Source organism: Bubalus kerabau, chromosome 19 (assembly GCF_029407905.1).
Source record: "Bubalus kerabau isolate K-KA32 ecotype Philippines breed swamp buffalo chromosome 19, PCC_UOA_SB_1v2, whole genome shotgun sequence".
In the NCBI taxonomy this organism is placed as follows: Eukaryota; Metazoa; Chordata; class Mammalia; order Artiodactyla; family Bovidae; genus Bubalus; species Bubalus kerabau.
The window spans coordinates 63,443,463-63,470,653 of NC_073642.1; the positions used below are offsets into that span (position 1 = coordinate 63,443,463).

Genomic DNA, 27,191 nt, shown 5'->3' on the forward strand with positions numbered 1-27,191 from the left:
CTCATGCCATGAGTTTATTAGTGAATGACCAAAAATGGAAATTCAGTATGGTCCACTCAAAAGGAGGAGGGGACATAGCATCAGCTCCCCACCAGGGTTTTTATAATTACTCCACCTGAGTGCCAATTTGCCCCTGAGTTTCCTGGCAGTCAAGGCAAAGGGCAAATATAGGCGATGGCAAATGTGTGTTTTTATTTTTGTTTTGTTTTTAAGAAGAGAGGGCACACACGAAATCCTCTGGGGAGAGCTAGTTAGCATCGTGGACAAAGTCCAAAACACTAGCTTCTAGAATAAATGCATACCAAATTTCATATGACTGTTTTCCATAATGACTCTCAATAAAAAGCAAAGATGTAACAAAACACAACTCAACGGAGGTGATTTGGCAAGGAGCTAGAGAAAGTGGTCCAAGTCGGTAGCTTTCCAGGGATCCAGCCTGATGAAAGACTTTAACTCAACATAGCAACTTCCATGAGTAGATAAATAACATGTGCTCCACATCATTTTCTTTATAATTTCTCCAAGTATGGGTTTTGGTAAAAAATACGAGGACCTAGAGATTGGGCAAGCTGTGTTGCTAACTGATGGAAAATGTACACGATTTGGAAAAGCAGAGAAGTGGGTGATAATGTAAAAATTTATTACAAATCAACTGATTTGGCAATCAATCCATGGATTAACCCAATAGCTGTTTATGAACCATCATCTTAATCGCTCCAATGTCTGGTGCTGTGCTCTATACCAGGACCCCAGACACCAGCCCTCAGTGAGTGAATGTCTCCTAAGAGAAATGATGGTACAGAAGGATAATTATAGCTCCAAGGAGAAAATGCTATGGCAGAGCTAAGCACAGGGGACTGCAGACCCCAGAGAAGGGACAGCTGGACAGGTGCTTAGGAGAACTTTCTGAATGAGGCTGTACCAGCAATCCAAATAAAAGTTTAAAATGAGATGGCCTGATAATCACTTCACTCCTTCACTCCTGGGTGTATATCTGGACAAAGCTGTAATTCAAAAAGATACATGCATGCCTAAGTTCATAGCAGCACTATTGACAATAGCAAAGACACGGAAGCAACCTAAATATCCACTCACAGATAGGTGGATAAAGAAGATGTGGTGCATATATATAATGGAATATTACTCAGCCATAAAAAAGAATGAAATAATGTCATTTGCAGCAACAGTTTCGATTTACTTCCCTAAATAGGGTAACCTTGAAAGGCATCTCCAGCAAGATGGGGACTCAGTTCAGTTCAGCTCAGTTCAGTCACTCAGTCATGTCCAACTCTTTGCGACCCCATGAACTGAAGCACGCCAGGCCTCCCTGTCCGTCACCAACTCCCGGAGTCCACCCAAACCCATGTCCATTGAGTTGGTGATACCATCCAACCATCTCATCCTTTGTCGTCCCCTTCTCCTCCTGCCCTCAATCTTTCCCAGCATCAGGATCTTTTCAAATGATTCAGCTCTTCGCATCAGGTGGCCAAAGTATTGGAGTTTCAGCTTCAATATCAGTCCTTCCAATGAACACCCAGGACTGATCTCCTTTAGGATGGACTGGTTGGATCTCCTTGTAGTCCAAGGGACTCTCAAGAGTCTTCTTCAACACCACATTTCAAAAGCATCAATTCTTCTGTGCTCAGCCTTCTTCACAGTCCAACTCTCACAGCCATACATGACCACTGGAAAAACCATAGCCTTGACTAGGCGGACCTTTGTTGGCAAAGTAATGTCTCTGCTTTTCAATATGCTATCTAGGTTGGCCAAGAAGTAAGCGTCTTTTAATTTCATGGCTGCAATAACCATCTGCAGTGATTTTGGAACCCAGAAAAATAAAGTCAGCCACTGTTTCCACTGTTTCCCCATCTATTTGCTATGAAGTGATGGGGACTGGTATTTCTCAAAGGTGCACAATATAAGGGGGTGTCAAAAAACTTCGTGGACAAAATAAGGGATATCTCATTTTTATTTATTTACTTACTTATTTTTAAAAAATTTTTTTATCCATACTGCACGGCTTATAGGATCTTAGCTACTGGATGAGGGATCAAACTTGTGGCCCCTGCAATGGAAGCAAAGAGACTTAACCACAGGATGGCCATGGTAGTCCCAAAATAAGGGGTATTTTAATGTGATACCTAAAACATCAAAGTTAATGCCACAAATCCACAGTGAATAAAACATTAAAAATTTAGGTGAACCAGGCTTTGATCCTGTACATGCAAGATTCACCTCTCTCACCTCACCCTAATTTACCCTGTGAATCCCTCCTCTATTGAAATCTTCTAATATTTTGTCCATTGTGGATATTTTATACATTATTTTCTAATTTTGAAAATATCAGATTGTCCAGAAAATACAGTACAGAATTGAGTTTAAAACTGACCAAGGGAAACTTCCACCATTCTCACCTTTTAAAGAGATGCAATAAGTATACTTACTTGACACAACAGAAGAGAATCTGATTATGATCCATGGGTATTGGGGTTTGTTTTGATGCCATTCCATTATAATTGTTCAGCATCTTGTAGGGAAAATACACTCAATGGGTCTACTGGGATTTAAGGCCCGGTAAATTATAAAATGTTTGATTGTAACATCTCTTTCATGATGAGTTGGCATTTACATTTCTCCACTGCCTTGAAATAACTCATGCTGAGGGGAAGCTGGTGATTTATTAAGTGTAGTGACTACAGACCTTGTCATAAGCTCCAACCCCACCCCTCCCCAGCTAAGAGGCTGTGTGTTCCCCAAAATACTGAGACTAGAACGCAGGTATTGATGCATCTCAGTAGCAGAATGCTTAGGACCTATTGTGCAAAGCAGAGCTTTTAAATATAGCATAAACCCATTTTTTTTTTTTTTTTTTTGCCCTTAGACTCTCCGAAAATACATTCAAAATGGCACCAACACTTTCTCTTGTCCCTGCTGATAGAAAGCTCATTTACTCATTTGAATGTCCCACACAAGGGGCTGGAAGTAAGTTGAGGAATTTCTAAAGAATTTTAATTCTGATCTTGCTTCTGAAGAGTCATGAAACATGAATCCTTGTGACTGCCTACATAAGTCCTCTTCCCTTCTGGGTCCTCGCTATTGTTTGCTCTGGGCCAGCTGTCTCTACCATTACTTACCTCTTTGCCTGAATCAAAGAAGACATCTGAAAAAGCAAGCCTGGCTTCTTCCCAGATCAACTATTGACAACCACAAACTTCTTTGATGTTTCCAGATGAAGAAGGCACAATTAGTTGGTGTTGTAATGCGTGTGGTGTTTTTCACTTTCTCTAATTCTTTTTTGAGCTAAGGTTTGAGTTGTTGAGTCAAAGAACCCTGTGGCAGGAAGAGAGATTATATGTTTCAGAGGTCAGAAGTCTGACCTTTGGCTGGGAAAGTGCCTGAAGGTGAAATTGAGCCAAGTTCAAAGGGAAGTCTAATTGACTGCCCTTGGTCTAGATTCCTTGAGAACTGCTGCCCTTGCATCATCAATCTGCTGTCTCGGGGTGTCCAGGGTGGCCCTCGAGAGATGGTCTTTAAAATGCCACAAAAGGATCCCACTCTTTGGTACAAGATGGCTTTTGGGGTCCTCCTTGAGCCCAGCTCATCTATTCATTCAACAACAAATATTTTTTTGGCACCTACTTACTGTGTGCCAGGCACTGTTCTTCCATGGAAGTTGTGTTCAAAGTCTTATCTTGGGGACCAATGCTGCCTAACATCAGAAGAAAACATGCAATCTTCCCACTGGGTTCATGCCTTTCTAAGAAGTTCTTTGTAGAAACAATGGCAGGTCATTTTGTATAAATCATTATTAGGGGCCCCACCAACCAACCAGATTGTCCACTTGATATTTACTAAGTATTCCCAATTCCACAAGTGCTACAATTTCCCTCTTTTCCTTTCTCCTCTCCCCTTGCTTATTTTTATGTCTTGAACACTTTACTGTTTGTTCCCTTCTAAGGAGCTCTCTGCCCATAGCGCCATAGAACAGATGCCCAGGAGAGGGTATGAAACTTGAATCTCTTCACACCTTGGAAAAATCCTAAAAGCAGACTAAAGAAAACCACCAAGTGCTAATACTCATGATTTTACTTTTAATTTCAACAATTTTCTCCCATCATGTAGACAGATGATCAGAGATCTGGACAAAGAAAATTTGACTAGGTTTCTCTTATTGAATAATAAAGATGAAGAGGTTATCATAATTGCAAGATGGAAAGTCCCTTGAGAGTCTGTGGGATCCACCCCCCTGCCTCAGGTAAACATGTATGCAAAGTACCCAAAATAGGAAGGAAAATGGCTCACAACACCAATTGTTACTGTTGTTGTTCTTTCAAATAACTTAAAAAAAATTATAGCATAATTTCTTTACAATGTTGTTTTAGTTTCTGCTGCACAACAAAGTGAATCGACTATGGGCATACATATATCCTCTCCTTTTTGCACCTACCCCACCCATCATTTCCCCCACATCCCATCCCTCTAGGTCGTCACAGAGCACCGAGCTGAGCAACCTGTGCTATACGGCAGGTTTCAGCTGGCTAGTTATTTCACATGTGGTAGCGTTTATGTCAGTGCTACTTTCTCAATTCATCCTACCCTCGCCTTCCCCAACTACAAACAAGAGGAAGAGAAAACCACCAGAATGGGAGCAAATGTCTGCAAACAAAACAATGAGAAAAGGATTAATCTCCAAAATATACAAGTATCTTGTGGAGTTCAATATCAAAAAACAAACAACCCAAACAAAAAGCAGGCAGAAACCTAAACAGACCAAAACCAAACCTGGATGTCTTTCTCCAAAGACATACAGTTGGCCAAGAGACACATGATACGTTGTTCAACATCACTAATTATTCAGTTCAGTTCAGTCACTCAGTCCTGTCTGACTCTTTGCCATGGGCTGCAGCATGCCAGGCCTCTCTGTCCATCACCAACTCCTGGAGTTTACTCAAACTCATGTCCACTGAGTTGGTGATACCATCCAACCATCTCATCCTCTGTTGTCCCCTTCTCCTCCTGCCTTCAATCTTTCCCAGCATCAGGGTCTTTTCAAATGAGTCAGTTCTTCGCATCATGTAGCCAAAATATTGGAGTTTCAGCTTTAAGATCAGTCCTTTCAGTGAATATTCAGGACTGATTTCCTTTAGGATGGACTGGTTGGATCTCCTTGCAGTCCAAGGGACTCTCAAGAGTCTTCTCCAACACCACAGTTCAAAACCATCAATTCTTTGGCACTCAGCTTTTTTTATAGTCCAACTCTCACATCCATACATGACCACAGGAAAAACCATAGCCTGACTAGATAGACCTAGTAATGTCTCTGTGTCTAGGTTGGTCATAACTTTTCTTCCAAGGAGCAAGCTTCTTTTAATTTCATGGCTGCAGTCTCCATCTGTGGTGATCTTGGAGCCCCCCAAAATAAATCTCTCACTGTTTCCACTGTATCCCCATCTATTTGCCATGAAGTAATGGGACCAGATGCCATGATCTTAGTTTTCTGAATGTTGAGTTTTAAGCCAACTTTTTCACTCTTCTCTTTCACCTTCATCAGGAGGCTCTTTAGTTCTTTTTCACTTTCTGCCATAAGGGTGGTGTCATCTGCATATCTGAGGTTATTGATATTTCTCCCGGCAATCTTGATTTCAGCTTGTGCTTCTTCCAGCTCAGAATTTCTCATGATGTACTCTGCATATAAGTTAAATAAGCAGGGTGACAATATACAGCCTTGACATACTCCTTTTTCTATTTGGAACTAGTCCGTTGTTTCGAGTTCAGTTCTAACTGTTGCTTCTTGACCTGCATACAGGTTTCTCAAGAGGCAGGTCAGGTGGTCTGGTATTCCCATCTCTTGAAGAATTTTCCACAGTTTGTTGTGGAAACTATGCCAAAGCCTTTGGCATAGTCAGTAAAGCAGAAGTAGATGTTTTTCTCGAACTCTTCTTGCTTTTTCAATGATCCAACGGGTGTTGGCAATTTGATCTCTGGTTCCTCTGCCTTTTCTAAATCCAGCTTGAACATCTGGAAGTTCATGGTTCATGTATTATTGAAGCCTGGCTTGGAGAATTTTGAGTATTACTTTGCTAGCGTGTGAGATGAGTGCAATTGTGCGGTAGTTTGAGCATTCTTTGCCATTGCCTTTCTTTGGGATTGGAATGAAAACTGACCTTTTCCAGTCCTGTGGCCACTGCTGAGTTTTCCAAATTTGCTGGCAGACTGAGTGCAGCACTTTCACAGCATCATCATTTGGGATTTGAAATAGTTCAACTGGAATTCCATCACCTCCTCTAGCTTTGTTTGTAGTGATGCTTCCTAAGGCCCACTTGACTTTCCATTCCAGGATGTCTGGCTCTAGGTGAGAAATCACACCATCGTGATTATCTGGGTCATTAAGATCTGTTTTGTATAGTTCTTCTGTGTATTCTTGCTACCTCTTCTTAATATCTCCTGCTTCTGTTAGGTCCATGCCATTACTGTCCTTCAATATGCCCATCTTTGCACAAAATGTTCCCCTGGGATCTCTAATTTTCTTGAAGAGATCTCTAGTCTTTCCCATTCTGTTGTTTTCCTCTATTTCTTTGTACTGATCACTGAGGAAGGCTTTCTTATCTCTCCTTGCTATTCTTTGGAACTCTGCATTCAAATCGCTATATCTTTCCTTTTATCCTTTGCTTTTCACTTTTGTTCCTTTCTCAGTTATTTGTAAGGCCTCCTCAGGCAACCATTTTGCCTTTTTGTATTTCTTTTTTCTTGGGGATGATCTTGATAACTGCCTCCTGTACAGTGTCATGAACCTCTGTCCATAGTTCTTCAGGCACTTTGTCTATAAGGTCTAATCCCTTAAATCTAATTCTCACTTCCACATATAATCAATTGTCAGGGAGTTGATTTAGGTCATACCTGAATGGTCTAGTGGTTTTCCCCACTTTCTTCATTTTAAGTCTGAATTTGGCAATAAGGAGTTCATGATATGAGCCAGTCAGTTCCTGGTCTTGTTTTTCCTGGTTGACTAGAGCTTCTCCATCTTTGGCTGCAAAGAATAGAATCAATCTGATTTCGATGTTGACCATCTGGTGATGTCCATGTATAGAGTCTTCTCTTGTGTTGTTGGAAAAGGGTGTTTGCTATGACCAGTGCATTCTCTTGGCAAAACTCTACTAGCATTTGTCCTGCTTCATTTTGTAGTCCAAGGCCAAATTTGCCTGTTACTCCAGGTATTTCTTGACTTCCTACTTTTGCATTTCATTCCCCTATGATGAAAAGGACATCTTTTGGGGGGGTTAGTTGTAGAGGGTCTTGTAGGCCTTCATGGGACCGTTCAACTTCAGCTTCTTCAGCATTACTGGTTGGGGCACAGCTTTGGATTACTGTGATATTGAATGGTTTGCCTTGGAAACAAACAGATCATTATGTCGTTTTTGAGATTACATCCAAATACTGCATTTCAGACTCTTTTATTGACTGTGATGGCTACTCCATTTCTTCTGAGGGATTCTTGCCCACAGTAGTAGATATTATGGTCATGTGAGTTAAATTCACCCATTTCAGTTCATTTTACCTCTCTGATCCTTAAAGTGTGGATGTTCACTCTTGCCATCTCCTGTTTGACCACTTCCAATTTCCCTTGATTCATGGACCTAACACTAGTTATTATTAGAAATTAATAATTAATTTTACTAATTATTAGAAAATCAAAGCTGCCATGAGAGGTCACTTCATATCAATCAGAATGGCAATAAGATAACATTAAGAAATTAATCTATTGGGACATATACCTGTGGACCCTCTGGTTAGACATTTGCCAGGTCTGTTGGAGTCAAACTCACCCATATGATAACTGAATGGACTCTTTGGCTACAGATGTATGAAACTGTCACCAATGAACTGTGTATGTTCTTTCTCCTGCTAAGCATATGAGAGCTGTCCTTTACAAGGCTGATGGTGTATCTTTCTGAAGTCACGGGCCAGATGAATGTTGCCCTCCTCCTAGCTTTAGAAGCCCTCAGTAGCTTTCAACTGTGTGTCCAATGAAGTTTACACTCATTAGCATAGCATGCAAGACCTTTCACCATCTCTCCGTACATGGGAAAGAAAGTGAAAGTGAAGTCACTGCTGCTGCTGCTGCTGCTGCTAAGTCGCGTCAGTCGTGTCCGACTCTGTGCGACCCCATAGACAGAAGCCCACCAGGCTCCTCTGTCCCTGGGATTCTCCAGGCAGGAACACTGGAGTGGGTTGCCATTTCCTTCTCCAATGCATGAAAGTGAAAAGTGAAAGTGAAGTCGCTCAGGTGTGTCCGACTCTTAGCGGCCCCATGGACTGTAGCCTAGCAGGCTCCTCCATCCATGGGATTTTCCAGGCAAAAATACTGGACTGGGTTGCCATTTCCTTCTCCAGGGGATCTTCCCATCCCAGGGATTGAACTCAGGTCTCCCACATTTTGGACAGCCTCTTTATCATTTGAGCCACCAGGGAATCCCTGAGATTCTGGAGAACATGGCAAAAAGAGAGAGGGACTTACAAGCTCATAATCAGATCTGAGTTCTGCCATTTACTGCCCTTTCATCTTTGGGGCTAAGCCTTAGTTCCCTCATCTTTGGGTAAATTGTTCATTGGAACCTCCATCTCCCAGGGCTGTCACAAGGACTGAATGAAACAAGATATGTACAACCCTGAGAAGGCTACCTAGTGACAGGTTCTCAACAAACACTGTACCTACAGTTGAAACCATGCTAAGACTCTCTGAACTCCTCTCTGATTTACAAATATATTTCCCATCACATTCTTCCTCTCAGTCAGAGGTCCATTTGTGACATTCTCTCTGTGTGTCCATAACCCACTCTGCTAAATTCAGCCTTCTGTGTGAGTTCCTACTGTGGATCCTCTACCCTGACATCACCCATCTTATCAGGACCCACTCCTGGAGGAAGTGATTCATCTATTTATCTATATCAAATCTTGTTTCCCATGATAGTTCTTCTTGAGAATCAAATGTGGCTTTTACATGCTTCAGCCAATTTTTAAAAACTTTTATGTCATATTGGAGGTTATCCATTTAACAACACTGTGATAGCTTCAGGTACACAGCAAAGGGACTCAGCTGTACATATACATGTAACCAGCCTCCCTCCAACTTCCCTCTCATCAAAGCTGCCACATAACATGGAGTAAAGTTCCCTGCTCTATACAGTAGGTCCTTATTGGTTATCCATTTTAAATATAGCTCAGGAATGCTGGAGTGGGTAGCCTATCCCTTCTCCAGCAGATCTTCCGGGCCCAGGAATTGAACCAGCATCTCCTGCATTGCAGGCAGATTCTATACCAACTGAGCTATCAGGGAAATCCAAATATAGCTGTGAAAGAAAGAAAGGAAGAATAGAAAGAAAGTCACTCTGTCGTGTCTGACTCTTAGTGACCCCATGGACTGTAGCCTACCAGGCTCTTCCATCCATGGGATTTTCCAGGCAAGAATACTGGAGTGGGTTGCCATTTCCTTCTCCAGGGAATCTTCCCGACCCAGGGATTGAACCTGGGTCTCCCGCATTGTAGGCAGATGCTTTACTATCTGAGCCACCAGGGAAGTCCACCAGGAATCTCCCTAACTATCCCTTCCCTCCTGGTAACCATAAGTTTGTTTTCTAAGTCTGTGAGTCTATTTCTGTTTTATAAATAAAATTGTATCATTTCTTTTTCGATTCCACATAAAAGGGACATCATATGGTATTTCTCTTTCTTGTTTACCAAATTGTAGGTTCCCAGAGGATAAAGATGCTTTTTTGTAATTCTGTATTCTCCAGAGGCATTGATAAAGCAGTATTCATCAGCTTGTTCTAGGTCATGCTGAAGTAACAAACAACCCCCGAATCTCAGAAATTTATTGCAGTGGTTTATATTTTGCTCATATGGATGTTAATGGTGGGTCAGTAGGAGCACCCCTCATTCTACCTTTGCACTGAGATCTAGGCTGAATATGCAGTGTCTCTCTGGCACTTGAACTTCTCCAGACAGAGGGAAGAGTGATGGCAACACTCTGCAGTGGGTCTCAGGACCGCTTTCCTCTTATTGGCCAAAGCACATCATGTGGCTAAACTTGACATTCTTTATTGGTGGGCCTGGTGAGCATGTGCTCTTCCAGGATGGAGTACCCCACACTCCAGAGCAATAGGTGGGGGCCAGGAAAGGACAGTATATATTTCAGCACGTTGACTACAGTTTACCGCACTTACACATCTGAGATACTCGGGGAATAGTACTTAAATGAAGGAAAGTTATATCAGGTAAACTCTAAAACCTAGACTCTGATGGTAATCAGGGTATTACTAAGACAGTGCACAAGTAATTGCAAAATGTATGCTTTATGAAGAAATGCCAATGTAATTTCTTTAGCTCTAGATATGAAAGTAAGTGACTTTGAGCTTTCCCAGTGGCTCAGTGGTAAAGAATCTGCCTACCAGGGCAGGAGACAGGACTTCGATCCCTGGTCTGGGAAGATCCCACATGCTTCGGAGCTCCTGTGGGCCACAATTCCTGAGCTTGGGCTCTAGATTCTAGGAGCTGCACCTACTGAAGCCTGCATGATCTAGAGCCTGTGCTTTGCAACAAGAGAAGTCACTGCAATGAGGAGGCCACACACTGCGATTAGAGTGGGCCCTGCTCACCACAACCAGAGAAAAGGGCAAGCAGCAACAGAGACCGAGCACAGCCAAAAGTAAATGAATGAATAAAAATTACTTAAAAATTAGATATTCTTCTACCCCACACTTTCCCTATGAAACTCTGTCCTGTATTTAATTGGCTGCTAGGAAGCTCAAGCCTAAATGATGCTGCCCCCATCTTTGTGAATTATTCAGAAATGTATGCCAACCTTTTCCAGAATTGACCTCCTGCCTGGCATCATTTTATTTCACTTTCATCCTTATTTACCCAGCCATAATTTTACGCTATATTTTCCATAAGCTACTCTTTTTTTTTAAAGTGAATTATAAACAAACGAGCTTATCTTAGATATACCCTTTGAAACTGTTTGAAGCTTGTCTGCCCACTGGACTTCATTGTATTCTCGCTTAATGTTTTAGCTCTGCTTTTCAGGAATAAATGGAAACACATGTGCAAGACAAATCACTCCTTGTCCTTCCAAATATGCCATGAACTGCCTGATCAAAGGGAAATGAGAAAAGCCACTTTATAGACAGGGCCCCAGGGGTCCCCTGAACCAAGCCAGTCTCTCTGGGGCTAGGAAGGACAGATTCCCCTCAAGTCTGGTCTGGTTCCCCAAGGCGCCTGCCTGACCCATCACCTTTGCCCTCATCATCAAGGAGAGAAAACATACATACAAGCCTTTAAGCATAGAGGGACTGTGGGAAATAATATTACAGACAAGGCCTAGACCCCTAGGAGGCATCTCCTTCAGATAACAGGGAAGAAGATGAATTGCAAATACCTGGTCGGTGTGTCTCTAAGACAAGTCAGTCTGACTCTGTGGACATGTGGCTGACCTGCTCTTTGTACAGAGGGTAAGAGCAATTTTATCCCTCATCCTTGGCTCACAAAGCACTCATCCGTTGCACGTACCTTGTTGAGCTCCGTGTGTGGCTTCTTACTAGGTTTAGGGTTAAGGCTGAATTACTGTGCTAAACTTGTTTTACGAGCCTCTAGAAGCTAGCTCTATGCCTCCTCCTCTGCTCCAATCCCTTTTATTCTCCCTATGAGCCTATTGTCAACCAACATCATCAAAGTGTTTCTTGTTCCTAACATTTTTCATTCTCTTGGTCAAGCTCATGCCTTTTCAGTTACTGCTTCCTTGGTCAGGGATGCCTTTCCTCCGCCTCTAACATGATGCTAATGATGATGATGTCATGGTAATAACCATAGCAATAAGCCCTAGCTAAGTCTCCATCAGCCTTCCTACTCCATCCAACATATCATTAGCGACATTTTTCTTTTACCCTTCAGGATGGGTTATGTTTTCCTGCTTTGTGAACTCAAGCAATGCCTCCACCTGCTATAATCTTGTATTTGCAGGTCTTTTTTCTCAACTCTTCTATGATTCCTTCAGGTCAAAGTTCGAACCAAGCTCATCTCTCCATCTCTGCCACTACTTCAGTAGCTAGTATTTGTGAGATATAGAATGCTGCTGCTGCTGCTAAGTCACTTCAGTCGTGTCCAACTCTGTGTGACCCCATAGACGGCAGCCCACCAGGCTCCCCCGTCCCTGGGATTCTCCAGGCAATAACACTGGAGTGGGTTGCCATTTCCTTCTCCAATGCATGAAAGTGAAAAGTGAAAGTAAAGTCGCTCAGTTGTGTCCGACACTTTGCGACCCCATGGACTGCAGCCTACCAGGCTCCTCTGCCCATATAGAGTGAGTGTTTGCCAAATAAACGAGTGATGAGTTAACTAGGCCCCAGCCAGTTACAATGGTTAAGTGAGTCACAAAGAACAAAACAGCATGGAGAGGGTCAGAGGAAACAGGAAGAGGAAACCACTCTTTGAACTCACAGTGTTTACACCACCTCAGGCCCAAGGCAGGGGAGACTTACTTCACACAGCAAAACGTCCTCCAGGTTCATCCTTGTTGTAAATGTCAGGATGACCTTCTTTGAAAAGCTGAGTAGTATTCCATTGCAGGTATACACTGCCCAGTCTTTATCCATTCACCTGTGAATGGACTTTTAAGTTGCTACCTTACCTTAGAATTGCAAATAATGCTGCAATGAATATGGAAATGCAGGTATTTCTTTAAGATGCTGATTTTAATTCCTTTGTATTTTGTTGTTGTTATTCAGTTGCTCAGTCATGTCCGACTCTTTGTGACCTCATGGACTGAAGCACCCCAGGCTTCCCTGTCCTTCACTATCTCCTGGAGTTTGCTCAAACTCACATCGATTGAATCAATGATGCCATCTATATATACCCAGAACTGGGATTGCTAGATCATGTGATATTTTTAGTTTTTTAAGGAAACTCCATATTCAAAAAGGTTTTCCATAAGGACAAATACTGCATGATATTGCTTATAGAATGAATCTAAAACAGTCAAATTCATAGACTCAGAGAGTGAAATGGTGGTTTCCTGGGGCTGGGGTTCTGGGAAGGGAACAGGTATTAGTCAATGAACACAATTTCAGTTATATAAGAAGAATAACTCTAGAGATCTGTACACCCTGTACAGCCTGGTGTCCAAAATTTGCTAAGAGGGCAGATCTTACGTTAAGTGTTCTTATCACAAATGACAGTAGTAGGTGTTATAAACAACATGGGAAAACAAATATTGCATATTAACACATATATAAGGACTCTAGAAAGATGGTACTGATGAACCTATCTGCAGGGTGGCAATGGAGACACAGACATAGAGATCAGACTTGTGGACACAGAGGGGGAAGGAGAGGGTGGGATGAATCAAAAGCGTAGCATTGAAGCATGTACTTAACTGTATGTAAAAATAGGTAGCCAGTGGGAATTTGCTGTATGAAGCAGGAGCTCAAACCGAGTGCTCTGTGATAGCCTAGAGGGGTGGGATGGGGTAGGAGGTGGGAGGGAGGTTCAAGAGGGAGGGGACGTCTGTATACCAATGGCTGATTCTTGTTGATGTATGGCAGAAACCAACACAATATTGTAAAGCAATTATCCTCCATTTAAAAATAAATTTAGAAAAGCAAAGCAAAATGGAGAGAAAACACTTTTGGACGTGATGAGTAGGTTTATAGTATATATTGTGGTGATGGTTCCATAGATGTCTACTCACCTCCAAATGTATTTATTATGTACAACTTTTTATATGCTCAAGGAAAAAAAGTGAGAGAGTCAGGACATGTCCTTGGAAGAGTTGGAGGGAATAGAATGAAGCTAGCTTGAGAGTGTGACCTTTCCCTCCTATGCCTTTGACCTTGGGATGGCTATTCACGGGAAGGCATCTCCTGGAAATTCTCCATGACTGTTCAGGGGTGCAGAGACAGCCTGACAAGACGAGCAAAAATAAGCTGGACAAGAAACCGTATGGGTGAGTTTTGTAAGGAAGAGGACCAGTGAGAACGCAGAGTTTCACAAATAGCCCTAATCATTACACAACTATTATTACTATTACTAAAGAAAACTGTGTGGCAAGTAAAACTAAACAGTGAGCACAGCGGCAAAACAAAAGAAGCAAACAAACAAGCAAAAAATGGATGGCGCATTTTTCCTGAAAAGGGAGCAAAGAGAGAGGGAGAGAAAGAGATGCTATACCTGTGCTGTTCAATGTAAATGTAATGCGGGACCCATATGCAATTTGATATTTTCCATTCACCACATTTTCAAAGAACATAAAATGCAGCAAGTGACATTATCTAATATTATACTTTATTTAACCTTATTTATCGGTAAAGTGTCTGCCTACAATGAGGGAGACCCGGGTTCAATCCCTGAGTTGGGAAGATCTCCTGGAGAAGTAAATGGCAACCCACTCCAGTACTCTTGCCTGGGAAATCCCATGGATGGAGGAACCTGGTGGGCCACACAGTCCATGGGGTTGAAAAGAGTTGGACACGACTGAGTGACTTCACTTTCACTTCTCATCCAAAATATTTCAGTCTGTAAACCACGTAAGATCATGAATGAGAGATTTTCCTTCCTCATCTGTGTACTAACTATCTGAACCCCAGTGGGCATATGTAACACTTCTCATGCATCTCAGTTCAGATCAGTCACATTTCAAGTGCTCCAGTGTCACACATGGTTCGGGGCTACAGTGCTGGAGAGGACAAAATTCAGAGGCACTTCTGTGTGTGTGTGTGTGTGTGTGTGTGTGTGTCAGTGTCCAGGGTCACTGACCTGGAGTAAATGTGGAGAAGTGCCTTTCAGAGCAAGAAAATGCCATTTTCAACAGCATGGAAGGACCTAGAGATGGTCATACTAAGTAAAGTAAGTTAGACAAAGACAAACATCATATGATATCACTTATATGTGGAATCTAAAATATGACATAAACTTATTTACAAAACAGAAACAGACTCACAGACTTCAAAAACAAACTTACAGTTCCCTAAGGGGAAAGAGGGAAGGGATAAATTCGGAGGCTGGGATTAACATATACACACTACTATATATAAAATAAACAACAAGAATCTGCTGTATAGCACAGGGAACGTGATCTAATATTTTGCAATAACCATTAATGGAAAGGAATCTGAAAAAGAATAGGTACACGTATGTGTATAACTGAATCACTTTGCTGTACATCTGAAGCTAGCACAGCATTGTTAATTAATTGCATTCCAATAGAAAATAAAAAGTTTTAAAAAAGACACAGACCTTGATTTGAGCCACCAGTGAATGGGGTGGGACTTCCTGGGGCTAGCATGAGAATGCCATGAGATCTAAGATGAGCCCCTTCCCCTCTCAATGAGGAGATAGAATCAGCCCCTACTACGTAAAAGAGTTGGACCAACATGATGGTGTCTTACATGCATGTCCATCAATCTCTCATAACTCTGACAACCACTCAGAGTTGGAACTCGAGCCCTCATGGATAGATGGAGACCCTGAGACATAGGTATGTCAGATAAGGGATTAAGGACAGCCCTCAAAGTCATGGACAGATGAGCCTGGAGGGCTACAGTCCATGAGGTCGCAAAGAGTTGGTCATGATTGGGCATCTAACACTTTCATCCCCTTCTCAAAGTCAAGGGTGGGCTGAGGTCAGTGCTCTGACCAGTCCCACGGGCTTGTGAGTGATGGTTATTTTATGAAAAGTTACTGGAACTCTGAAGGATGTCTGTACACAGAAGATTGTATCTGCCAAATCGCTGCAAATGCCTACATTACCCAGTAGATAACTTCTGTTCTGGGTACTTCCTGCCTTCTGGATGACAAACTTTGCAGCCTTTCATCCTATTTAGGTTAGAACAAAAACACGTTTCAAACAGGGCTTCTTCTCTCCACCTCTCTGCCTCATTCAGGCTGATTTGGGTTCTCAGGCATTGACAGAGATGGCTCCCCGTCATTTTCTCTACATTTTTTGAAGAGAGGAAACTGGAAAAAAAAAATGTCAAAACACTAGGAAGGTTATTGCAGCATCAGAAATCTTGACAGGGTTTGGTTAAGCCTCTACCTCTGTGGGAAGCAAGAGCACATCTGTAATGCATCCTGAAGTTACACACCTCCCAGCAGGTCTTCCTCCCTGCTTGGCCCCAGATGGTTCATAATCACTTCTCTTGACATCCTTGGACTATTGATGTTGAGAAAGCCTAGGAACCACGGCCCTGTCTCAAGATGGGTCCCAAGAGAACAGTGTACCAGCCAGGATTTTTCTTTTATATTGGCCTGGGTTCAAGTCCCAGTATCCCACTTGGCATGTGACTTTCAGAACATCTTTTATTTTCCTCTCAATTTTCTCACTGTAAGAGTTGTATTAATCATAATAACAATTCTTCCCAGGGTTGGTGTGAGTACTGAATAAAATTGTGCAAGGATAGTGCCTAGCAGGTACTGACATATGATCATGAAAGCCAAGCTATTATTTATGGCCATTGGGAAAAAGCAATATAGATGAAGTGGCTGTCCCATAGACCTTAAAATCATGGAAATATATGACACATACTCCCCAGAAGAGCCAACTTACCACAGATCATGAAAGTGAAAGTCGCTCAGTCATGCCCAACTCTTTGCCACCCCATAAACTATACAGTCCATGGAATTCTCCAGGACAGAATACTGGAGTGGGTAGCCTTTCCCTTCTCCAGGGGATCTTCCCAACCCAGGGATCAAACCCAGGTCTCCCGCATTGCAGGCAGATTCTTTACCAGCTGAGACCCAAGGGAAGCCCAACAATACTGGAGTGGGTAGTCTGACCCTTCTCCAGCGGATCTTCCCAACCCAGGAATCAAACCAGGGTCTCCTGCATTGCAGGCAGATTCTTTACCAACTGAGCTATCAGGGAAGCCCACAGATTAACAAATAGCTATTTTACTGAAAAAGTCATGAGAAGATATAGAAATGTTTTTCATTCAATGATATGTGGCAAAACTCCACAAAACCCTCCTTGAAATTTTTTGTCCTCACCCCAGATTTTCCTGCCTAATATGGGCTTCTCTTTACCTTCCTCTTCTTTTCAGTGGCCTCTCTGAGCTCCACTTCTGTTCTGGATCTCAGCTTGCTCCCCATATGGGATAACAGAACGCTAGCCAAGTGTCACTCCATTTAAGAAAGCTGCTGGGCACCATTCAGGGTCATTCAAACATGACACCCTAGGCTGCCTGTCATGATTAGTAATGCATGGTTCCTGACTCCAAGGAGCTGGGGGTCTAGAAAGGAAGTAAGTGTGTGTGTGTGGGGGGGGGGGCCCTTAGTCACCTCTGACTCTTTGCAATTCCATGGACTGTAGCCCATCAGGCTCCTCTACCCATGGAATTTTCCAGGCAAGAATACTGGAGTGGATTGCCATTTCCTACTCCAGGGGATCTTTCCAACCCAAGGATCCAACCCTCCTCTCTTGCATCTCCTGAATTGGCAGATGGGTTCTTTACCAGTTGAGCCACTGGAAAAACGCAAAGAAAGGAAGACAGACATGCAAAGAGGTGAGTGCCCAGGAGAAAAGTAAGGTCTTTATGAAGCATACAGCAGGAGCCCAAGTAAGGCTTTTGAAGCCTGAAGATATCAAGAAGAACTTGATTGAGAAAGTGATGTCTGAGCCATCAAATGATGGAAGTGAAGGAATATTTCCAACTGAAGAGGAAGAACGTTCCAAACAAAATGGGGGTATACAAGGGCACATATTGTTAGAAGAGAGTAGAATATTTGGGGAAATGTAAACCACTACATACTATTTATGAACACCTGCCCTCCTTGGAAGGGAGAGCTACATGTAGTGGGGGTGGCAGATGAAACTTAAAGGAAGACTTGGTTGGGCATGTTAATGAATTTGCACTTGATGTTGAAGGTAGTGAGTGTCTACAGAAGGATTTCAAGCTGAGAGATGGCATCATGACTTCTATTTTAAAAGATGAATCTTGCTGCTATGTTTGAGAAGAAATGATAAGATTAGAGGAAGAGACATCAGTTTGTAAGGTACTTCGGTGACACAGAGAGGAGAACACAGAGATGAATGCCATTCATCTCAAAATCCTAGCGAAGGAGATAAGTGAGCCTGAGCAAATAGAAGGCAATGCGCACACTTGTGAGCAGAGACATGAGGTTTGGCTTCCGGTAGTTTCCATTCCATATTATGGGCTTCCTAAGTGGCTCAGTGGTAAAGAATCTTCCTGTCAATGCGGGAGATACAGGTTTGATCCCTGGATCGGAGAAATCCCCTGTTGGAGGAAATGGCAACCCATTCCAATATTTTTGTCTGGAGAATTCCATGAACAAAGGAGTCTGGCGGACTATAGTCCATGGGGTTGCAAAGAATCAGGCATGACTGGTGACTGAGCATGCACACAAGTCAATTACCAATCCTATGGCAGGATGTCACTCAACAGATAAGGTTTCTGTGACGGCTTGGACATGGCCTTCCCACAAGGCATCTTTGTGGGATGACCAGGTGACATCCTAAGTTCTTTTTAGACATCATTGTCATCATCACTCTCTCCCAGGTAATCCTGACTCAGGCTCAGAATTCTCAACATTGCCTGTTGATGTTGCCAGTCATCTTTTCTCTGGGTTAGTTATTCAGTTTCTTCTGTTCTTTCTCATCGCTCCACCAAAGGGGGGAGGGGAAAAATGCTCAACTTGACTTCTTTTGTGATTAGCAGCACCAGGTTCAAATTTATTAGTCCCAGGAGCAGAAGGCTAATGAGTTAAATGCCCTGATTTAATTAAGCCACCTAATGGTTTCAGCTTACATAAATTCTCACCTGATTGGTCCAGCATCTCTTAAATACATTATCTCTGGCACTCTGCAGGAAGACAGAGAATTACATCTCCAAATTATCAAGCAGATCCTGGTGTCCCCAAACATTCAGCTCAGAGGTGGAGGAGAAAACCAGTCTCTCCTGTCTCAATACCTGAATCTTTCATGGCCTCAAATGTGGGCGTCTGCCAAAGATAATCAATGTTCAGAGCAGCTGGTCACCTGCTGGGGTTAGTAGAGTTACACTGCCATGATCCATTACTCTGCTCTCTGCAAACCTGTCTTATTCCCAGAAAGGAAGTCCACTGTGGTGAAATGATTCATGGTTTGGGTGTTAGAAACATGGTGTTGAGTCACTTACTAGCTATGTGATCTCAACAAGCCATTTAACCTCCTGAGCCCCAGTGCTCTTATCTGCAAAATAAGCACCACAGAGCCAGCATCACTGCACTGCTAAGAGGTAAGAGAAGGTAATGGACCTAAAATATATGACTTCAGTGACTGACCCCTTTGATTATTATTTTCCAAGCAGGAAAAAAATAGCTTGGAAAATAATAATGTGTGGATCACGACAAACTGGAAAATGCTTAAAGAGACGGGAATACCAGACCACCTTACCTATCCAGGGGCTTCCTTGGTAGCTCAGCTGGTTAAGAATCTGCTTGCAGTACAGGAGACCCCAGTTCGATCCCTGGGTCTGGAAGATCCCCTGGAGGATAGGCTACCTATTCCAGTATTCTTGGGCTTCCCTAGTGGCTCAGAAGGTAAATAATCTGCCTGCAATGCAAGGTACCTGTGTTGGATCCCTGGGTTGGAAAGATCCCCTGGAGAAGTAAATGCTTACCCACTTCTGTATTCTTGCCTGGAGAATTCCATGGACAGAGGAGCCTGGCAGGCTACAGTCCAAGGGGTCACAAAGAGTGGGACATGACTGAGTGACTTTCACTTTACCTACCAGACTACCTTACATGCCTCCTAAGAAATGTGTATGCAGGTCAAGAAACAACAGTTTGAACTGGATGTAGAACAACAGACTGGTTCAAAATTAGGAAAGGGATACATCAAGGTTGTATATTGTCACTCTGATTATTTAATTTATATACAGAGTGCATCATGTGAAATGCTGGGTTGAATGAAGCACAAGGTGGAATCAAGATTGCTGGGAAAATATGAGTAATCTCAGATACACAGATGATACCACCCTTATGGCAATAAAGTGAAGAGGAAATAGAGAGCCTGTTGATAAAAGTGAAAGAGGAGAATGAAAATTCCGGCTTAAAATTCAACATTCAAAAAATTAAGATCACAGCATGTGGTTCCATCACTTCATGGCAAATAGATGGGAAAACAATGAAAACTGACATTTTATTTTCTTGGGCTCCAAAATCACTGTGGATGGTGATTACAGCCATGAAATTAAAAGACACTTGCTCCTTGGAAGAAAAGCTATGACAAACCTAGACAGCATATTAAAAAGCAGACGTTACTTTGCCGAAAAATGTCCACATAGTTAAAGCTCTAGTTTTTTTCAGTAGTCAGGTATGGATGTGAGGGTTGGACCATAAAAAAGGCTGAGTGCCAAAGAACTGATGCTTTTGAACTATGGTGTTGGAGAAGACTCTTGAGAATCCCTTGGACAGCAAAGAGATCAAACCAGTCAATCCTAAAGGAAATCAGTCCTGAATGTTTATTGGAAGGACTGATGCTGAAGCTGAAGCTCCAGTATTCTTGCCACCTGATGTGAAGAGCCAACTCACTGGAAAAGACCCTGATGCTGAGAAAGATGGAAGACAGGAGGAGAAGGGGGTGACAGAGGACAAGATGGTTAGATGACATCACGGACTCAAGGGACGTGAGTTTGAGCAAGCTCCGGGAGATGGTGAAGGACAGGGAAGCCTGGTGTGCTGCAGTCCACGGGGTCGCAAAGAGTCAGATATGACTGAGCAACAACAGCAACAAAGCCATAGGAAGCTGAAGATGCACCCAGGTATGAAGACAGAGGCTACAGAATATCTAGGGAAGCAAGGATTCTGCACACTCCAGCAATGGCAGCATTTGGGCCACTGAGCTACAGCTTTGTAAGCAGCATGGCTTCTATCTTCAACAATGCAAGAAGATGGGGTTGGATAATTTCCTAATCTAAAGAGAGGAGAATAAAAAACAGAGATTCAAAGTTCTATGTCCAGTGCCATAACTGATAAGTGTCAGAATAAGAATTCCAACTCTATCCACTGATGTTTCTGATGACACATGTAACTCTTTTCACTTCTTGGTTTTCTTACTACAAATCTCAGCTAACTAAAATGAATTTAAAATAGAAAATGTATTTTAAGCAGGTAGTCAAGAAGGCGGGGACACTGGTGGTGATAAGGCATAGTCAGGAAGTGGAGAAGGCAGGAAACTATGCAAAACAGATTTTAAAAGTATGCAGTGTGGAGCCATTCAGAAAACAGGGCAAGCAGAAATTCTCACTACATTTTCTTTTATGAGAGACTTTTACTCTCTGCATAATGATGGCCAAATCATGATAAATGTGGGATGGTGTTCAGGGATCTTACTTTCAAAACACAGAAGGCTCCCTGGATATATCTCATTTTAGAAAGTTATTGTTTTTGTTGATTTTATCAAAAGTGACAACATAAAGTATTTAGGACTTCAAGGGAGAAACGTCTGTGGTACCATGTGTGGCATACAGCAGGCACAGAAAAGGAGAGTGTTGATTGAAGCCATGAAGAAATTCCACAAACCCAAGAATACCAAAGAGACAAGTTCTGGGTAACCATTGACCCCAAGGCTCTTTATTTATCACTGCCATGTGGGTAACTAGCTGGCTAGGTCTTCCTAAATTTGTTCGGAAATTCACATAGTTGCTTTTCTTGAAGCCACAAGATCCAAGAGCATGCTTGCTACATGTGATGGGGTAGAAGAAAAAGCATTGCCAAGAAAGAATTCTTTTATCCACTGAATATCACAGAACATTCTCTGGAGACAAAACCATGTTTGGAAACATTTTAGCTATCTTTCAGAGATCTCTCCAGAAAGACTACTCTGTGTTGTATCGATGAGGAATGAAGACCCCAGCCCAAACAGAAACTTTCCTAAGATCAAACATCAGTAGAAGGCACCTTTTGGGAAGACTGTGAAGAAATCAAAGGCAGAATTCTGCTCAAGCGGTGTTCAAACAAGCACACAGTAAGCATTTATTATGTGCTTGGCACAGTGTCTGTGCCTGGGGAAACAGGGACAAGGTCATTGCCATCAAGATACGCCAAGTAAGCTGGTCACAGACCAAGTGGTTCCAAGAGTCAGGTGTCACTTTAATGCTCACAACACCTCTGCAAGTGTAGGTCATTGTGCCCATTTTCTAGAGAAGGAAACTGAGGCTAGGAGAGGTTACACAGCTTTTTGTTGTGTTCAAACAGATAGGAAGTGGCCGATAATGATAGAAATAATAATGGTGGATTTTCTATTTCTTCCATCATAATATAATATTTTATAATATAATATTATATATACTGTATATAATACAGGCTTCCCAGGTGGTGCTAGCAGTAAAGAATCCATCTGTCAATGCAAGAGATGCAGGGTGGTTTCTATCCCTGGGTTGGGAAGATCCCAAGGAGCAGGAAATGGCAACCCACTCCAGTATTCTTGCTTAGAAAATTCTATGGGCAGAGGAGCCTGGTGGGGCCACACCAGGGGGCCGCAAAGAGTTGCACATGACTGAGCACACACATACACATATTTCATATGATGTAATATATAACATTATATAATGATGGAAAGAATATATATCCATCATTATTATTTCTTAATTTCTGTATATATCTATAATCAATATCACTTGCAAAAAGATTGTGATTCCTCATCTCTCTGAAAGAAAGCCAAGAACATTATAAGCATTTATATCCAGTCAGGATATTCTTTTCTTTGCTATTGAGTATCCAGTCCCACCACTTCATGGGAAATAGATGGGGAAACAGTGGAAACAGTGTCAGACTTTATTTTTCTGGGCTCCAAAATCACTGCAGATGGTGACTGCAGCCATGAAATTAAAAGACGCTTACTCCTTGGAAGGAAAGTTATGACCAACCTAAATAGCATATTAAAAAGCAGAGACATTACTTTGCCAACAAAGGTTCATCTAGTCAAGGCTATGGTTTTTCCTGTGGTCATGTATGGATGTGAGAGGTGGACTGTGAAGAAGGCTGAGCGCTGAAGAATTGATGCTTTTGAACTGTGGTGTTGGAGAAGACTCTTGAGAGTCCCTTGGACTACAAGGAGATCCAACCAGTCCATTCTGAAGGAGATCAGCCCTGGGATTTCTTTGGAAGGAATGATGCTAAAGCTGAAACTCCAGTACTTTGGCCACCTCATGGGAAGAGTTGATTCATTGGAAAAGACTCTGATGCTGGGAGGGATTGGGGGCAGGAGGAGAAGGGGACGACAGAGGATGAGATGGCTGGATGGCATCACTGACTCGATGGACGTGGGTCTCGGTGAACTCCGGGAGTTGGTGATGGACAGGGAGGCCTGGCTGCGATTCATGGGGTCGCAAAGAGTCGGACACGACTGAGCAACTGATCTGATCTGATCTGATTCTACAATACTGCCTTCCTGAAAATGTGATTGTTTTATTTAAGTATTCTGCCAATGACAAAAAATATGCATGTCACCTCACATTTGCACCCATTCGCCAAGCCAGACCATTTCAGAAGATTGAGAAACCAGCCCTACTTCCTATAAGGTCAAGACACGTTTCCCTGTCCAGGTTCGTAGACATCCCAAAGGCAAACTCTGACAAACTCTCTGTAAAACTCTGACACTTAAAATGCCATATTCATGGGCTTCCCTGGTGGTACAGATGGTAAAGAATCTGCCTGCCATGTGGGAAATCCAGGTTCATTTCTTGGGTTGGGAAGATCCCCTGTAGAAGGGAATGGAGCCCACTTCAGTATTTTTGACTAGAGAATTCCATGGACAAAGGAGCCTGGGGAGTCACAGTCCATGGGGTCACAAAGAGTTGGACACAACTGAATGACTAACACACACACACACACACACCATATTTATTTGTACTCCCTACAATGCTTGACGTAGAGAACAAGTGACATTTTCCATAAATATTTGTTAAATGAATGTATAACTATTTTGCTATTCATTTATAATTTCATACTCACTACCTTTAGAATCAAATTGAGTTTTCAAGATTCTATCCTCCACTATCTATGATGTGGATAGTAAAATAAATTGAATGTAAAAATATGGGAAAATTAGGCAGAAGGCCTTATGTTATTTGGGAATGAAATGAATCATATCAAATTTTCAAGACTCTATCCATGAATTATCTGTGATATGGGTAGTAAAATAAATTGAATGTTAAATTATGGGAAAATTAGGAAAAGGACTTGATATAACATAGAAATGAAAATGGATCCTTTTGTACATGAGCTTAGAAATGAAGCCTATATCTGAATAATGTGTGTTGTTTGCTTTTTTAGCTGTGTTATCCTTAATCCCTTTCCCAACATTTTACTGGATTCTTGAAAGCCATTCTCTCTGCATTTACACTATTTCAAAACATCTGCTGCTTTGGGGTTCAAGCTGTGCATTAGGGTTCCAAGAATTTGCTGAGAAATTTCAAAGTAGGTCTCTCCCCTAAATGACTCAGTAGGAAACACAGTAGAAATCTGCTCTTTTATAAGAGTGCTTATAACTGTCTTGAAATGTTTAAAACCTAATTCCTTTACAACTATCATGTCCTTTTATTTCCTACCAAACTATATTTTTTGCTATTTACATCTCTATGGGACACTATGGTCCAGCTCAGCCAAGGGACCCAGTGTAGACAATTCAGGACTCCTAATTGCAAGCTTGGATGCTTTCTTTCTAGCTGTGGACCACCTACTGCAGTGGCTGAAATTGTCTGATCATCTATGAAGCCACCATGTTCAACCTCATCTCATATCCCATCACCCTGGGAGACAGGAATCGATGAACCCTCGTGACTTATGACCCTGAGCCCTTCATCCCAATTCAATCCACACATCCTCTCTTATGATATATGCCCATTTGGTTTTAATCTTTGTGCCCCTCCTGATTACAAGCCTCAACACCACTTCAGCTCCCTTACTTGTCTTCAGTGCAAATCCACTATCCATATATAACTGTCTCAGTCTGACCCGGAAAACCTCATCCCTCCTCCCTGGGCAGACTTTCCATGTCACTCAGAGGCTGTTGACCCAGTCCTTTTGATTCATCCTGAGTCCTGACAGTATGAACCAGAGAGAAATTAACAGCTTCCTTTAAATAATATTACTAATGGTAAATATAAAATAACACAATTTGAATGACTCTCAGGGTTGATTTGGAATATTTTATGGTAACATTAGAAGGTGTTAAAAATCTGGGAAGTTTCCTTCCTTCTATATAATGTTATTGTTGCTTTATCTCAAGTGGTTTCTAACACTTTTGTGACCTCATGGACTGTAGCCCACTAGGCTCCTCTGTTCACGGAATTTTCTAGGCAAGAATATTGGAGTGGGTTGCTATTTCCTTGTCCAGAGGATCTTCCTGACCCAGGGATCAAACCTATGTCTCTTGAATTGTAGGTAAATTCTTACATCTAAGTCACCAGGAAAGCCCATATAATGGTTATAGTACTCAATTAAACATAGACAGTGGTGCAGTATAAGGCGGCTTCATGGAGAAAAGCACACACACATACAAACAGATACCACTGTTTAAATGAAGAACGTGGATCTTTAATTCTCTTCTTAAAATAACAGTGTTAGCCACTCAGTCCTGACCGACTCTTTGTGACCCTGTGGACTGAAGCCTGCCAGGCTCCTCCGTCCATGGAATTCTCCAGGCAAGAATACTGGAGTGGGTTGCCGCTTCTTCTTCAGAGGATCTTCCCAACCCATTATTTTATGCATATAATTTTTATTTAAAAAATAAAAGCATCCCTTTAATGACAGCAAAGAAAAGAAACACATACTATAATTCTCTTTGTCCTCATTAAAAATGCAAAAATTGAAATATTTATTAAGACAATGTTTGAGATAGAGTATGGAAGAGTCGAATTATTTATACATAATTGTTTAATGGGCAGAAGATATAAATAGACATTTCTCCAAAGAAGACATACAGATAACTAAAAAGCACTTGTATTTATGCTCAATATCACTAATTATTAGAGAAAGGCAAATAAAAATTACAAGGTGGTATCATCTCACGCTGGTCAGAATGGTCACCATTAAAAAATTTACAAAAAAATACATTCTGGAGAGGGTGTGGAGAAAAGGGAACCATCCTATACTGTTGTTGGGAATGTAAGTCAGCGCAGCCTCTGTGGAAAACAGTATGGAGGTTCATCAGAAAAGTCTACATAGAATTACCACATAATCCAGCAATCCCATTCCTGGACATATATCAGGAGAAAACCATAATTTGAAAAGGTGCATGCACCCCAATATCCATTGCAGCATTACTTGTAATAACCAAGGTCTTCAAGTCTAATGCCAGACTTTTCACTAAGCGATTCTAACTTTGGGCAATACATAATATTGAGGAGCTCTTGTCCATAGCAGATGGTTAAGACATTCTAATATGTCTTCTCAAATAAATTTCCATTAAGACATAAGCATTTTTAAGTGTAGCCCTGCTTAACAATATTTGCATGTCAAAGTCAAAGACAGATACAGAGAGGACCTCAAAGACTCAAGAAGAAGTTCTGATGGTGGAAACAGCTCCCACAATCTTGGAGCAGTTCCGGAAACAGTGGGAGTGAAAATGAACCCCCAGATGAAATACAGCAGCTACCTAGGATCAGCATTGTCATGGCCTGCAGTACTTCAGAACTGTAAGAATCCTTCCACATTTTCCTTTTGAATCTTGCTCATTCCCCGATGGTTTAAGTGGTTAAGAATCTGCCTGCAATGCAGGAGACACAGGAGACGCAGGTTTGGTCCCTGGGTGGGAAAGATTCCCAGGAAGAGGGAATGCAACCCTCTCCAGTATCCTTGCCTGGATAATGCCATGGACAGGGGAGCCTGGAGGGCTACAGTCCATGGGGGCAGTGAAGAGTTGGACACAACTGAGCACATACGCATATATCCTATAATCATACAGGTTGGTGAATTGTTAATAATCAATTTATAGTCTCTACATTTTTAAGCTGAATTCAGTCGAATAAGGGGTGAAAGATGAAAAGAGACACACAGAGTGTCCAGTGTTATGACCAGAGATCTATCTTGGTTCCTTGGAATACAGTTTCTTTTTGTGGTCTTTTCAGTATGTTATAGACCAGAGTTCTTGGCCTCCTTGATCAATAGAAATTGGTAAGAGGCCAGATGAGAAATTCAGACAA

General features: G+C 42.0%; 1 long non-coding RNA gene across 1 annotated transcript in view; it reads left to right on the plus strand.

The window, feature by feature from the left end:
* LOC129634204 (uncharacterized) overlaps window positions 1–27,191 on the plus strand; it is a 57,394-nt gene that overhangs the window by 21,404 nt on the left and 8,799 nt on the right. The window contains exon 3 of the long non-coding RNA XR_008705472.1: window positions 26,511–26,684. This is a non-coding gene — a long non-coding RNA (uncharacterized LOC129634204). The remainder of the gene's footprint in view (window positions 1–26,510; window positions 26,685–27,191) is intronic.